This window comes from Perissodus microlepis, chromosome 5, assembly GCF_051167445.1.
Source record: "Perissodus microlepis isolate ML-2025 ecotype Zambia chromosome 5, ASM5116744v1, whole genome shotgun sequence".
NCBI lineage: Eukaryota > Metazoa > Chordata > Actinopteri > Cichliformes > Cichlidae > Perissodus > Perissodus microlepis.
The window spans coordinates 958,597-971,879 of NC_140465.1; the positions used below are offsets into that span (position 1 = coordinate 958,597).

Consider the following 13,283-nt stretch of genomic DNA (forward strand, 5'->3'; position numbering starts at 1 on the left):
GCAACCATGGCAAAAAGTTAGTCTAGAGCCCTGCAGCCGGTCCCAGTAATTTTCTGCATGAAAAATTTTCCACCAGAGCTGTCTTTTGACGACAATCCATGCTCATAATTTGACCAAGTGATGAAAATTAACGATCAAATTGTATCTCCTGATGCAACACTGAGATTTCCACATTTTGTAACGATTGGGGACCGATTACATCGAGTGAGTTGTGACAGTCGCATGCAGGAAGAACACAACCAGTTGTTGGTGCTCAGCACCATTTTGAGACCTATCTTTGATGGTGTTCACAGCACTACAGGTTAACTGAACATAAAAGACAAATTTTTCACAAAGAAGTGGCAGAAATGCTGAACATGAGACACAGTTAATCTTACCTGAGAAGGAGGAGACAGAAAGGTAGGTTAGGAGATGGAACTATTATTAATCATTTCCAACACCCTGGAGGACAGCGGGGAGAATTTGGATGCTCTCCAAGAATACATTGACTGGTGCTTCGATGCTTTAATCATGAAGAAGGCCCAGAGTGCATCTTCCCCAGCCAAAAGTGAGATGCAGAAGTTAAAACCTTCATGAAGACCCACCTGAAGCTTCCGGAGGACATCGTGAAAAGCATCTGCTTTGAAAGAGTTTATCAGCTGGGAGCCAAGAGGCCTGGTGTCACAGCAGGAAGCATAAAGGAATGGACTTCAGCGTAAACGACCACTCCTTAAAGCGATCCGCAAGGTCCTGTTTCCAGTCCCACACACCTTCATTCAGAAGGTTCTGCATTCTGTCATTACCACTCTATATTGGCTATATTTTTCTCTCCTCGTGTTCCATCTATCCAACCTATTAATATCAACTTGTTAATGCATTATAATGTGGTAACAGATAAAACACCGTCAGTCTCCACAGCATTAAAGCGTTAATTACACTGTTCTCTTTTTCTTTCAAGTTTTCTCTTTCATCCTTCCAACTTGTCCTTTTCCATGGGTTTCTTCTTTCTTTCTTCTTTCTTGGATCGATCATCTGTTTTTCTATGCAGTCACAAACAACATACTCAATTTTTACACATCTGCACGGCATGATAACGCACATACACACTCAACATCGGCACATCCACAAGAGCCTACTAGCACACACAGACATACAGGACACGCGCACAAGCACTAACACGCTCACTCATATAAATTATTGTGCACACACATAATCAGACAACACCAAGCAACACTCTTGTCTACATAGTGCACCCTTATGGAAAATCTCGCCACACTTTTGTGGCATGGGTGTGGTCTCTGGCCAGCTGCAGGGTTGGGCCGCCCGGCTGCTGCCGCTTCTGTCGGGCGAGGCCCAGACGGCGGCGCTGAGCTTGCCCCCCGGCTCGCGGGGGGTGTTTGAGGATGTGTGCCGGGCGGTGCTGGATCGTTTGGGTCTCTCCCCGGAGGATTATCGCCGTCAATTCCGGGCCAGCAGGATGACAGGAGGGGAGCGGCCGTTTGCATGGGCTCGGCAGCTGGAGGATGCGGCAGCGAGATGGCTGCGACCGGGCACCTCGGCTGGGGAGGCTCGGATGCTGAATCTGGTCGTCCTCGAGCAGTTCGTGGGGGGCCTGCCCGAGGCAACGGCTCGTTGGGTCCGCTGCCACCGCCCGGCGGATTTGACGGCGGCGGTTACGCTGGCGGAGGACCATCTGGCGGCCAACCATCTGGCGGCCAACCTGGGACCAAGCCGTGAGGAGCCGCGGCGGAGCGCCCGTATTCCGTGGCCCAGGCCACCGGCGGCGGCGTCACAGCGGAGGGCCGGCGGCCCTGTGGGAACGGAGCAGGCAGCGGGGTGGAGCCCCAGGAACCCATTCCGGCCGCTGCTTCCCGCCGGAACCCCGGCGGCCGCCGAGGTTGCCCCGGAGCCACGGGGAGCCGCACAGACGCCGGGGCCGGACTGCTGGAAGTGTGGGCGGCCAGGGCACCTGCGCCGAGAATGTCCGCTCATGGAGGTGGGGCAGGTGTTCCGTGTTGCTGGCGCTCCAGCGCCCGCCCCGGTCCAGGAGGGACTTACTGCGTGCCGGTAAGGTATCAAGGGGTTATTGATATGCTTTGATGGACACGGGCTGCACGCAGACCCTGGTCCACCAAAGTTTGGTTCGCCCCGGGGCATTGTTGGAGGCTGACTGGGTGGAGGTTAAATGTGTGCATGGGGATATTCACAAGTACCCGGTAGTGTCACTGTTGCTGAAATTCAGGGGCAAAACGCATAGAGCGAAGGCGGCGGTTAGCCCGCGCCTGTCGCATCCCCTTATTTTGGGTACGAATTGGCTGGGGTTCCACAGCTTACTGGGGCAGTACGCGGGGATGCGATCGCGGTCTGTAAATTTATGTAACGTTTGCGCGGCGCTCAGCGGTGACGCGGGGTCGACCGACACTGACTCTGGGGGGGTGGAGGTGGTGGAGACTTCCACGGAAGCCCCGCTGCCTCCCGTTGTGCACCCCACGGAAGATTTTCCACAAGAGCAGTCTCGGAACGACACCCTACGCTCAGCCTATGATCAAGTGATGGATATTGACGGTCGCTTGGTGCACCCTGATGCTGCGCGAACTTACCCTCATTTCCAATTGCGGAACGATCGGCTTTATCGATTGAGCCGCGACACTCACACTAATGAGATCCGCACACAGTTGTTGGTGCCGCCTGGAAAATCGTTTCTTGGCGGCTCATGCGAACCCCATGGCAGGGCATTTGGGTGGTGAGAAAACTCTGGAGCGCATAATGCCCGATTCTATTGGCCGGGCATTTGGGCCGACGTGCGGCGCTGGTGTGCGTCGTGCCCAGAATGCCAGCTGGTTAACCAGCCGGCCGTGCCAAAGGCGCCGTTGCGCCCATTACCACTGATGGAGATCCCGTTTGAGCGCATTGGCATGGATCTCATTGGGCCATTTCACCGGAGTGCACGCGGCTATCGCTTTGTGCTGGTCCTGGTGGACTACGCAACGCGATACCCGGAAGCAGTGCCGCTGCGCACCATTTCAGCGAAGAGCGTGGCGCAGGCACTGTTTCAGGTCATCTCCCGAGTCGGAAAGAAATACTGACTGACCAGGGCACGTCGTTCATGTCGCGCACATTGCGGGAACTGTACGAATTACTGGGTATTAAATCTATTCGGACCAGCGCCTACCACCCTCAGACTGACGGGCTGGTAGAGAGGCTGAATAAGACTTTAAAATCCATGATTCGTAAGTTCATTCACGAGGATGAACGCAATTGGGATCGCTGGTTAGACCCTCTGTTGTTTGCAGTGCGGGAGGTGCCCCAGGCCTCCACGGGATTTTTTCCCTTTGAGCTGTTGTACGGCAGAAAGCCGCAGGGGGTGCTCGACCTGATTAAAGAAAACTGGGAGGAAGGCCCGAGCCCGGCGAAAAGTGAAATTCAGTACGTGCTGGACCTGCGGGCAAAGCTGCACACACTGGGGAGGCTCTCACGGGAGAATTTGCTCCAGGCCCAGCAGCGGCAGCAACGCCTGTACAACAGAGGGGCGAAACTTAGGCAATTTTCACCAGGAGATAAAGTGCTTGTGTTACTTCCTTCTTCCAGCTCTAAATTACTCGCCAAGTGGCAAGGACCCTTCGTGGTCACACGGCGAGTGGGGGACGTTGATTATGAAGTGGTACGGTCGGACAGGGGCGGAGCCACGCAGATTTACCACCTCAACCTCCTCAAAGCCTGGAGGGAGGCGGAGACCGCTTCTCTGGTGAGCCTGGTAAGAGAGAGAGATGAGTTGGGGCCGGAGGCGCCAAAATCTAACATCCCCGCCTCCCTCCATTGTAGTCACCATCTCACACAGGCCCAGAGGGCGGATGTTGCTGCATTGCAACAGCTCTTTGCCGACGTGTTCTCCCCCTTATCCAGCCGTACTTCTCTCATAGAGCACCATTTTGAGACGTAGCCTGGCGTGACGGTGCGTTCACGGCCCTACAGGCTGCCGGAACATAAGAGGCAAATTGTTTTCCGGGAATTGAAGGAAATGCTGAGGTTGCGGGTAATAGAAGAATCACACAGTGCTTGGTGTAGTCCCATCGTTCTTGTGGTGAAGAAGGATGGGTCTATATGGTTCTGTGTCGATTATCGCAGAGTGAATGAGGTGTCACGTTTTGATGCTTATCCCATGCCCCGGGTCGACGAGCTCCTGGACCGGTTGGGCACCGCTCGCTTTTTCACGACACTGGATTTAACCAAGGGCTACTGGCAGATTCCCTTGTCTGCAGAGTCCAAGGAAAAGACAGCCTTCTCCACTCCGTACAGGTTGTACCAATTTGTTACGCTTCCGTTCGGCTTGTTTGGAGCCCCTGCCACTTTTCAGCGCCTCATGGACCGGGTGCTGCGGCCCCACGCTGCCTATGCTGCCGCCTATCTAGACGACGTCATCATTTACAGTGACACATGGGCGGAGCATGTGCACTGTGTGGCCGAGGTGCTGGAGTCCCTGAGGCAGGTGGGGCTCACGGCCAACCCGAAGAAGTGTGCGGTTGGACGGAGAGAGGTACAGTATTTGGGGTACCACTTGGGGGGCGGGCAGGTGCGACCTCAAGTGGATAAGACGGCAGCAATTGCATCCTGCCCGCGTCCCAAGACGAAAAAAGAGGTGAGACAGTTTCTGGGGCTGGCCGGCTATTACCGGCGGTTCGTACCAGGGTTCGTGGACTTGACCAGCCCCCTAACTGATCTCACCCGCAAGGGTGCCCCGGATCTGGTCCAGTGGACAGAGCGGTGCCAGGCGGCATTTGTGCAGGTGAAACAGGCTCTCTGTGGAGAGCCGCTGCTATTCACACCTAACTTCTCCCTCCCTTTTTGTCTGCAGACTGAAGCCTCGAGCAGAGGGCTGGGGGCCGTTTTGTCCCAGCAGGTAGGGGGAGTTGACTGGCCGGTCATCTAGATCAGCCGGAAGCTGACAGACCGCGAGTCATGGTATAGCACCGTGGAGAAGGAGTGCCTGGTAATCCGGTGGGCGGTCGACTCCCTTCGCTACTACCTCCTGGGCCGCCCATTCACCCTCTGCTCAGACCACGCCCCACTGCAGTGGCTCCACCGCATGAAGGATGCCACTCGGTGGTATCTGGCTCTGCAGCCCTTTAAATTCAAGGTGATCCATAGGCCGGGCGCGCAGATGGTCGTGGCCGATTTCCTCTCCCGCTCGCGGGGGGGGGAGTAGGTTCGGCCCGGACGGGCCCCGGCCTCAGTCGGGCGGTGGGGATGTGTGGCGTGGGTGTGGTCTCTGGCCAGCTGCAGAGGAGGGGTGACGCAGTGAGCTCCCGGGGCGGCACAGGGGCGGGTGAACAGGTGTGCTGGGATCTGACAGTGATTGTGTCTCTTTATATGTTGACAATCGGAGGGGGAGCGGACGTGACAGCAGAGAGAGAGCGGGGATGTCTGTGTCCCAGTGAACAAAAACCACAGTGTCAAATAAAAAGTTTTGCTGTCATCATATTCGCTCCAGGGTATGTTTGTCGGGTCCAACGTTACAACTTTTTTCCCCCAACGGACTGGTTTATGTTTTTTGTTTTTTTCCCCTTTGAGCATCAAACCACATTAGCTACACACACACAACTATGCACACACTAAGGTTTGTCAGGTGGAATGTGCATGGTGGAAAGCTGGCTCCAGAGAGAAGAGGTTAAAGACATTTTACCACCTTAGACTCAACAGACTCAGGGGTTAATAAAAGCTATAACTACACAATATGTAATAATAATATATATATATATATATATTTATATTTATATATATATATATATATATATATATTTATATATATATATATATATATATATATATATATAATATAAAAAATAAGGCTAAATATATAATAAATATATACATTCCTCATTCTTTTTTTGTGCTGCGATGTTCGCCTCAGAAACACATCAGTTCCATCTATTTCAGTTTTCCATGTATTCAGGCGAGGTCATCTGGGAGCGGGGCAAATTGTAACATTTACAGAGGGGAGTGGCTCTCCAGGTTTATCAAGCAAAGAGTCAGGGAATGTTGGTCAAATGCAAAATTCCACCACAACATGACATCTGCCGCCGAATACAGCCCTGCATCTTGATTGAAAATGACACTGCCATAACAGTGGATATTAACAATCAGGACCATAGTTATGCATTATCAACAACTATGTTAGCAAAACCAGACTGTATTCGAGAGGATCACTACTACAACATTGAGTTGTCAAAGTCTTTAAAGTGAAAAAATCAGGCTTCAGAAAAGATTCTAACAAAGTTGAGATTGCAATGCCAAAAGTTTAAGCGTTTAAAGACAAAAGTTTGCACCTTAAAGGATGTCACCAAAGAACTCAAGAAAAAGCTGTTGATCTCAAATCAGTGTGCATCTTTGCTTGAGTCAATCAAGCCAAAAACCATTTCCCTCATCTCCAAAGCCATATGCTTGATATGCTGAAGTGAACCACATGAAGCAACGTGACGCCGCTTTTAGATCCGGTGATGGTATGCATTACAGTGCAGCCAGATCTGAGTTGAAAAGAGGCATCAGAGAAGCCAAGGCAGCGTACAAGAGAAGGATCGAAGACCAGTTCAGCAACAACAACTCACGACAGGTATGGCAGGGAGTTCAGCACTTAACCAACTACAAACCTTGCAATACCACGTTGACTGAGGGTAACGCGGCGCTTGCGGAGGAGCTGAACCACTTCTTCGCACGCTTTGAGGTGAAGGGTCCCTTCACCTCTCCAGGTTTATCAAGCAAAGAGTCTGCTGCTGCTGCTTCTGGTCCAGAAGCAGCAGCAGCAAAAACATCGGACAGCAGCAGCAGCCCAAGCCTCATAGTGCAGGAATATGAGGTGAGGCGCACACTGAGGGCAGTGAACCCCAGGAAGGCCGCCGGACCAGATGGGGTAACCGCAAGGGTCCTTAAAGAGTGTGCAGACCAGCTGGCTGGGGTCTTCACTAAGATCTTCAACACTTCACTGTCCCAGTCCTGCATCCCGCCGTGCCTAAAGTCAGCCACAATTGTCCCACTGCCAAAGCGTACTAACATTAGCAGCCTCAACGACTACCGACCAGTTGCTCTAACACCTGTTATAATGAAGTGCTTCGAGAAACTGGTCCGACGTCACATCATGTCGTGCTTGCCACCCAACCTCGACCCGCTCCAGTTCGCATACAGAGCTAACAGATCAACTGAAGATGCCATTGCTACAACGCTCCACACCACCATCTCTCACCTGGAAGTGCAGGGCCATTACGCCAGGCTGCTCTTTGTTGACTTTAGCTCTGCTTTCAATACGATACTCCCGGACAGACTAATAGTTAAACTCCTGGAAATTGGACTTCCTTCTACCACCTGCCACTGGATCAGAGACTTCCTCTCAGACCGTGTACAGAGAGTTAGAGTGGGGCCTCATCTTTCCTCAGCCCTCAGCCTTAACACCGGCTCTCCACAAGGCTGTGTACTGAGTCCCCTACTGTACACTCTGTACACACATGACTGTGTTAGTTCCCACCCAGACAACACAGTCATCAAGTTTGCAGATGATACCACTGTGGTGGGGCTCATCTCTGGGGGAGATGAGACGGCGTACAGAGCTGAAGTTCAGAGGCTGTCAGATTGGTGTGTAGATAACAACCTGGACCTCAATACCACCAAGACAAAAGAACTGGTAGTTGACTTCAGAAGGAGGAAGTCCGAGCTGCAGCCTGTCAGCATCAACGGGGAGTGTGTGGAAAGCGTCTCCAGTTTCAAGTTTCTGGGTGTGCACATAGACACAGACCTCCAATGGAGCTCTAACACCTCTGCGGTTTTGAAGAAGGCCCAACAGCGTCTCCACTTTCTGAGAATCCTCAGAAAAATGGACCTGAAGAAGGAGCTGCTGACCGTCTTCTACCGCTGCTCCATTGAAAGTGTGCTGACATATTGCATCGGTGTGTGGTTCTCCAGCTGCACCACAGCACACAGAAAGGCACTCCAGAGGGTCATCAATATGGCCCAAAAAATCATTGGACATCCTCTTCCCTCCCTGAAGGACCTGTACAGCACTCGCTGTCTCAAGAGGGCACGCAGCATCCTACGGGACGGTACACACCCAGGACACAGGGTGTTTAAGCTGCTGACATCTGGCAGGAGGTTCAGGCTGCTGAGGTCCCGAACAAATAGACTCAAGGACAGCTTTTACAACAGGGCAATAGCCCTGATCAATGCAAATAGCTGACCTGACTGGCTACCTACCTGGACTTTTTTTGGGGGGGTTAACAACGGTAAAAACAGTAATAATAATAATATTTATATTTATAACAAGGTGCAATAATAATTAATGTGCAATAATAACAGTGTGCAATACAAATACACTTATTCTTCTTTTTTATTACTAAGTTATTATACTGTGTTGTGTTGTTTGTGTTGCGTTGTGATGTGTCGTATCGTGTAGTGTTGTGTTACATGTAGTGCCGACGTAGGACAGTTTTCCAATTTCATTGTACTATTGTACTATGTATGACTGTGCAATGACAATAAAGAGTTATCTTATCTTATCTTATTCATTTACTTGTGAAAATGGCCTTCACGTGGTACTGCAAAGATTTAGTCACTTTGCAAGAAGAGAAACTGAAGTGGCAAAAACCGACAAGTTGGATTGGAGACAGACGACCAAATTGATCCATTTTTATTCATGTGTGATACCGGAGGTTTTTTTTAGGGCTGAATGGTTTACAGATATTATTTTATATTTTTCTAATATATATTGTACTTTCAGAATCAATTTGAAATATATATTTGAAAGTGAACATCTTGGTCAAAGAATTTGACTACATTTTGATTTCAGTTACAAAAACATGACTAATTGTTCAGCCCTAGTTGTCATTATTAGTTACTGCGAGTTACTCCTCAGCCTTCCATGGTTTACAGCATAAACAGGACTGAATCATCAACAGAAGAAAGAAGAAATTGTTCTTGCCACTGCCTGCAATTTTTTGAATTACTATGGATAGTTTTAGTGCACTTTTCTGTAAATAAGTAAAATATTTATTACAATTGTAATATCTATGGTGTTAGCTAGATCGATTGTTAATTATCTCATATTTTCTGAAGGCATTGATGGCAAGGAATTGCGTAATTACAAGAGCACTGAGGCATAAAATTACCTGCACAGCAACAAAATTGATAAAATACTGCTCAACAAACAAGGCAACTTTATTTTTCTTAAAGCAGCTGTAGAGCAGTAGTTTGGGAACTGTGCTAAGGCAGTAGTTCCCAAACTTTTTTTGCTCGCCACCCCCCCCCTCTTCGTGCCCACCCCCACCACCATGTAATTGCGTTTACGTGTGGACAAGGAATACGGGGGTCGTCATGCAACGTCAAAGGTATGTGCCTTTTTTCAAGTCACACTGTGCTCTACGTTATTGTTTACATGAGATGAATTTCTACAATGAGACAAAATACTGTTACTGTTAATCTGACTATCTTCAGGTTTTACACGCTTACATATACACTAGGGGTGGGTTTTGATCATCGATTTATCGATTAAAATCAATTCTTGGATAACGTAAAATCCGCTCACTGATTCTGATCCGTCGGCGGGCGCTTTGTGTTTACGCCCTTTTTGCGCTAGATTCAGAAGCTGCAGGTTTTTATTTCTCTCCAAACAATTATGACTGAACCAGCAGCAAAAGAAGATCCAAACTACGCTTCATATTTCGCTTCACGTAAACATCGTCATGAATTCACTCTTAGTTTTGCTGTTTTGCTTCCACCACGATAAAAATCACACTTCATGCACAGCTCTCTCTTTCTCCCTCTCTCTCTCTGTACTTCAAGAAAAGTTTCCCATCTAAAAATCTGTTTTCTGTATTATTCACTTGCTTGTTACGCACAAGTCTACCGTTGTTTACAGCGCTGTCGGCCGCTGCTTTTTTTCCTTTAACTTACCTCCGAAAAGAAAGCCTAGAAACAAATGTAAACTTATAAAATTATGCAAAATTGCAAAATGCTCAGCTGTGACTCTAATAAAACCTCTGTAACTTTGCTCTGCTTCACGTCAGCAGCATCAGGTGATGGTCACATGTTGATTAATGACCTTCTTTCGTTTTTGATCTACTGCAGAATATTTTTAAGGTTATCTGCTATAAAATCCCAGACAAGGAAAATTGCCTTCATGTTTTTCTGTGTTTTATCCTCAGTTACTTTGACACAAAGGCATCTGCTGTGATGCTTAAACTTTTGATAAAGTCTCGCAAGTGTCAGTTTTCTTTTTATAGATATAAAAATATGGAAATGTACTGATGCGTGATCAGAATTATAATATTTCTGGCTCAGGCAAAATCAAAAGGTTGGCTACTGTTTGTCCGTGATTTGGACAGCGCAGCTACCTTGGCACTTGTGCAGGTGAAGCCAAAGGGAAGACATGCTTCATCATATTTTCTAGTATTTGGATTGGAAGGAAGTTGGTTTGGGAACATATTTGGCAATGCTTCATCTCCTGCTTTGCGTTTGTGTGGGCGCCCCATCAAAAACCTGTCAATTATGCTAGCAATGTCCAAGCATTTTTTTGTTGTTGTTGTTTTTTACATTCATACCGCACCCCCCCTGCAATGGCTCTGCACCCCCCACTTTGGGAACCTCTGTGAGATTTTTAATCTCAATGAGATTTTTTTACCTGGATAAATAAAGGATTAATAATAAGGGAAAGTGGAGTAGTCGAGACACCCGGCTGTTCCTGTATCGCTGGATAAGGGAAATCATGTAGTCATGCAGCTGTTACTCTGTGGAAGGTATATCACCTATGTGGATATCAGAATGTTTAAATGACTGAAACAGAAACTCTGGAAGGCTGTGATTGAGGAGTCACGCTGCTGCTATCTAGCTACCCACATAGCAAGGAAGTCCGGCCCAGATCTGGTATCAAGCTGGCACTGCTGGCTGACTTCTGGCATGATAAGACGTATGTCATTCAGATATGGGCCAGGCGTGGCATAGATGGCACTGTCTATGTGATGGCATGCCATATCTGGCTCGATTGTGGTTTGGTTTATGTGGCCCCCTATTTATGTTCCTATTTTCCTATTTGAGAAGACCCAGATGCCATGTTGCAATACTATACTGCTATGGTAGCCAACGTTTCAAATGCATGTTTGACAGGTTTGTGAGTGTACACTTTATCCAAAACCTGTAGCTCAGGAGGTAAAGCACGTCACCTCCTGATTGGAAGGTTAGTGGTTCGATCCCTGGCTCCTCCAGTCTGCATGTCAAGAGTCTGAATGTGTAAGAATGTAGTTAGGAAGCACTCAGTTTAAAGAAGATGTGTGATTGACTGAATGTGGAATGTTGTATAGAGCACATTGAGTACTCCGGGAGACCAGAAAAGTGCTATATAAAAGTCAGTCCATTCACTATCTGAACAGAGTTTTGTCATGTTACTTTCGCACTATTTTGCATGTTCTGGCACATGTTCTTAGTACATGGCTTGATTAATGTACACATTAGGCTGACATCTGGGCCCAGAGTTGAAACTGTTCTGGGCCAGCACAGGACCAGCAGTGTGTCTGCAACTGGCCTTGTGCTGACCCATGTGTGGGCCACATCTGGCAAACCAGATCTGGGGCACCAAAGGGCCGTCATTCTTTGCGGTATGTGGGCCATGTGTAAGCACACTGTGTGGGCCAGGTCCGGGCCATACCAATTTTGCTATGTGGGTAAGTGTGCGTGGAGCTGTTGACTGTTGACATGTGGAAGCCACTCATTGTTTAAACTTTGTGTGGGCTGTATGCTGTACAATCACACAAAGATAAAAATAATATTCTTATAATATTTTAATAAAATATTATAAGAAAATGTGACACTGGGTAGTATATACAGAATATAATAATTTGAAAAAAATTACAGAATGTGGACATATATTTCTGCATCAAAAAGCAACTGACTATTGATATGAAATGGAAAATATGGGTGACCTTGCCAGTACTTTTATTTCAGTGGTTTAGATATGTTTCAGGTGTGTTGACCCTGGGTCATATCTAAAACATGCAGGACACCAGCCCTTTGTCCACCACTGATATAAACAGACACAGTAGTACTTTTGTTAGTGTAAATTTCCTCATGATGTTAAATCTTGAGTATTGACAGTGAAAAAATACTATTAATGTTTGTTGCAGGTGCAGAAGGCTGTGATGAGTGGAAAGACGGGGCTTGCATGTACAGACGAGCAGCGTAGGTGGAATGCAGGGACAGAAAAGAGGCTTGAATCCAAACGTCTAAGACAGATAAACTAAGATAAACTAAGACAGATGTCACAGGGCAGAGCAACAGTGCAATGTGAACTCCCAGTGTGCACCATATCACCTTGCACACCAAGACTTTATTGATAGTTCAATAAAGTCTAGTGTTAGCAAAGCACCAATGAAACCTCGCCATCACTGCAACAGTAAAGTTAGCAATTGAGCTCATCCTCGAACAGGTAAAGCCGCTAATTACAGCACAAAGTAACCGATTTTTTTGTTAGCAACGAGTGAACGCATGCTCTCACTTTGAGTAACCGGACTGCGGAAGTACTGGTCTGTCATGGCAGCCTACGTATGTTCTTACAGAAACCTGTGGGTCAATAGAAAAATGCCAACCAAAAACAAACATTATATGATAACATTTGACATTTGCTTGCTTAGGAAGCGGGGATAGTGACAGCGACAAGAGAGCGAGATTTGAGATGTGAGATTTGTGACATTAGCTTGTTTGGAGTGTGTAGTTGGTTTGTAGTGTAGTGTTTTTTGCTTGTTTTTTGTATTATGTGTCAAAACAATAAGGTGGCTGTTGAATGACACAGATGCTGGCCAAATAGCCACGACAGGGACACTGAAATGTAAATGCTGTCTCTGCGTGGAAAACAGACAAAGTGATACAGCTCCTGTTGTCAAGTCTTTGGGTCTAAGGCCTGTCCCTCAGTCTCGTGGTGGAATGGCACAAATAATTTGTGTAGCACCTTATTGTGACACCTGATAGTTCTAAAGGAAAAAGTTTTAAATAGTTGCACAAAAGACACCCCAGCCATTGCATGTATTTTTTAAGTTTGCAAAATTCATATATATTTTTTTATAATTTATATTTGCATTTCAAGTTATGAAAAATGATTCCTTAAATGTGTTTGTTTTCACAGTAAAAAATTAATAATTTTGCCTACTTGGATTTTATGTTTTTTCATGCAATAGAAAGTAAATTTTGTCAATACAATATGTCGAAATTGAAAAAAAAAGTAAAGTCATGTAAGACATGTAAGGTTGTGCTGAAAAGAAGTCTACCAAACAAGGTAAGGT

General features: G+C 47.3%; 1 protein-coding gene across 2 annotated transcripts in view; it reads right to left on the reverse strand.

Moving 5' to 3' along the window:
- Window positions 1–13,283, reverse strand: part of LOC146386340 (receptor-type tyrosine-protein phosphatase gamma-like) — a 362,095-nt gene that overhangs the window by 122,548 nt on the left and 226,264 nt on the right. The gene's annotated exons all lie outside the window — the stretch shown is intronic.